A 3,269-nucleotide genomic window follows, 5' to 3' on the forward strand; every position below is an offset into this window, starting at 1 on the left:
GGAAATTGATGATACGATCACTAATTAGTAATCAAATAAGACTGTGTGATAATTCATCAAGAAAAGAGATGAATATGCGATTGGAGGTATATCATCGATCTTTTAGTAATCAACCAGAGAGTTGTTCAAATGTGCAGTAATTGATTGCTAATCGATCAAGAATGGTTGATAATCGACCAAAAAGAATATTGATTATCGACCATTAGTTGATTTACTCGAATCTGCAAATCCAAAATTGCACATTCTCAAACAAGAAGAGTTTTTCTCCTTGAAATAACAAAGGATCCAATTAAATATAATACATTTTTAGCACAAAGATTTCACTAATATGCGAACAGGAGTGGAAAGAAACACAAATAAAGAAACACATATAAGAGAAATTCAAAGAAACTTACCTCATATTTGAAGAGAAATTACATTCTTTTATAGTGACAATAGTTTATTTCTTTTTATAGGATTTGTAATATATAGGTCCATTTCATGCTTTTCTTGTGCATTAAACATCCAGACAAAAGTGTTAGGGGCTGGGAGGAGGAGGAGGAAGAAGAAGCAGCAGCAGCAGCAGCGCTATGGTTTTTTCATTGTAGGAAGCAAAAGCTTTTATGTCTATGGGTCATTTTGAAAATAAAATTTATTGGGATTGGAGTTTTTAAGCATCTCAGGAAGCCTCATATATCTTAAGCTTAATTGCCCTGATCCCAATAAGGTCATTCCTAGCGAAAAAAACTTGAAGATTATTTAACTAATTTTTTTTATTGGAATCGTCTTTTCAATTAAAGTATCCATCTCGGAGCTGCGAAAATGGAAGTTTAGAATATTTTTTTAGGCCTTCTATCTCAAGAGAGCAAAACGAGGTTTGAACAATGACAAGAAACGAATAAAGGATCAAGATAGACGAAGGAGGGTAGGAATGCAATTATAGTGGAAATATCTTTATAGTGTAATAGTGGTGAAGAGGAAGATCAAAGATTAGAGTTGGGCAAAATGAGAAGACTTCTTATGATTTCTTTTAATATTGTCAATAGGGGTATAATTTAAATACGATATTTTATGAGCCGTTGATACTTATCGCGCATGAATTGAAGTATGGTGCTATTTCTCAAAGAAAATAATGTGGCAACACTTGATATATAAAATAGTTGCTCGAAAAATCAAAATACATCAAAGGAATTTGGCTACACAAGTTGGAGAGGTCAATTATGTATTAAGCCAATATAAAAAGGTGCTATGATATAAATGGGTGCTCTATTAATTAAGAAAGAGCTCAACTAGCATATTAAAATAGTGAATACCGTGATCCTAATAAACAACAGCTTTCTCCGTATCTAAACGATTTGACAACTTTCAACCTTATCCATATAAAAAATCCATCCATTATTTTCTTCAATCTTTCTATTTTAAGGGTGCGTGTGTAAGAAAGAAAGCTTCAAATAAAATAAAATAAAAAAAACACAAATACAAAAAAGAGAGTTTCCACAACTTGTCAGAAGAGTCTTTTCCTGGTTGCTTCATTTCAACCCCATTTCTTAATTCTTATTTCCATCAATTCCTCTCCCCTAAAATTTCACTCAATTTCTCAATTAAAAAGAAGTTACTTGAAGTCGAAAAAACCACAGCCTCGTGCATCTTTGCTTGCTGGGGCTGTGATTTCTTCAATCAAGAACTTACTGGAAGAAAAAAAACACTTTAATTATTATATATATATATATATATATATATATATATATATATATATATATACTACGTTATGTGAGGCAGGTACTTAGCTCGCCCCAAACTCAACATATAAAACAGATATTTTAATTAAAGAAATATAATTTGTGTTAGTACAAAGTACATACAACAACAACAACAACCATATACCTATTGTAGTCGCAAGTGGTGTAGGTTATATATGAAAGCAAAATTTTCATTCCACTCTTTAATATTTTAACTTCCATTTTGATGAAATTATTTAATTCAAATCAAATTTGGAACCAAATTTGACATTATAACTTATGTATCCTAATTTTAAAGTTATTTAGTTCTAAATAAATAACTATACATAGTTAATGAACTTTTAAGACAAATACATAATTTAACTTGTGCGACGGATGCTGTTCCTCTCTTAATTAGGGATTAGGGGTTCAAACATGGATATGGAAAAAAATCTTTGAGGAAGCGCTCCCCAGAATAGGCGCGATGCGGTGCGAATTATCCGGATTAATTGAGGCTCAAATGCGGATATCGAAAGCCAATCGAAAAATCAAAGAACGTGAAAAATGAGGTAGGAGGTTCGATAAGAGCTTTTGAAAAGAAAGCTTTAAAAAAACAAAAACAAAAAAATTGACTTAAATAAATAAGATTAGGACCTAAAAGTAATTAATTAAAAAGTTTTTAAAAAATTTGAAAATTATTGTGAGGACTACAAAAGTCCCCAGGTTCGATAGCTTTGAAAAGTAGACTTTAAAAACAAAAGACAAAAAAATTGACTTAAATAAATAAGATTAGGACCTAAAAGTAATTAATTAAAAAGTTTTAAAAAAAATTTGAAAATTATTGTAAGGACTACAAAAGTCCTCGCATTTGCTCTTATATAATATATAGTATTTTTTTTTTTGTAAATAGGTCTTTTAATTAAAGTATCCACATGAGGAGGTGAGAGAATGGGAGTTTAGGTGGTTTTTTTTAGTCTTTTTACTTTCAAGAGAGCGATGATGATCTTAGAATGAGGTTTAGAGAGCGACAAAAAACAAATAAAGGGTCAAAAGAAAAACGAAGGAGGGGAGAAATGCAATTATAATGGAAAGGCCTTGCTAGTGTAATGGTGGTGAAGAAGAAGATGACGACCAAAGATTGGGGTCGGGCAATATGAGAAGATTTCTAACGATTCTTTTAATGTTGTCAATAGGGTGTAATTTAAGTAGTACCTTTCATGAGTTGTTATACTTATCGCGCATGAATTGACATATGATGCTATTTATGAAAGAAAATATTACGTGTACTATTAAGAGCCTGTGAGCTGGATGAAAAGCTTAAAATTTTTTTTAAAACTACGTATATATACGTTATAGAAATATTTCTGAAACGTAAGTGACAATTTTCCTTATTTACAAACATAACGATATATTAGTCAAAAAAAAAAGTTATTTTTCGTTTTATTTTTTTTCAAAATATATATATTTTTAAAAAAATAATTTTTATATATATTTTTTTAAAATTTTTTAATTTTTTTTTTTGGCTCAAAGGCTTAAAAAATTACCTCAAATTTCGTGTAAATATGAAAGTTG

The sequence above is a fragment of the Lycium ferocissimum genome, chromosome 5, assembly GCF_029784015.1.
Source record: "Lycium ferocissimum isolate CSIRO_LF1 chromosome 5, AGI_CSIRO_Lferr_CH_V1, whole genome shotgun sequence".
Taxonomy (NCBI): Eukaryota; Viridiplantae; Streptophyta; class Magnoliopsida; order Solanales; family Solanaceae; genus Lycium; species Lycium ferocissimum.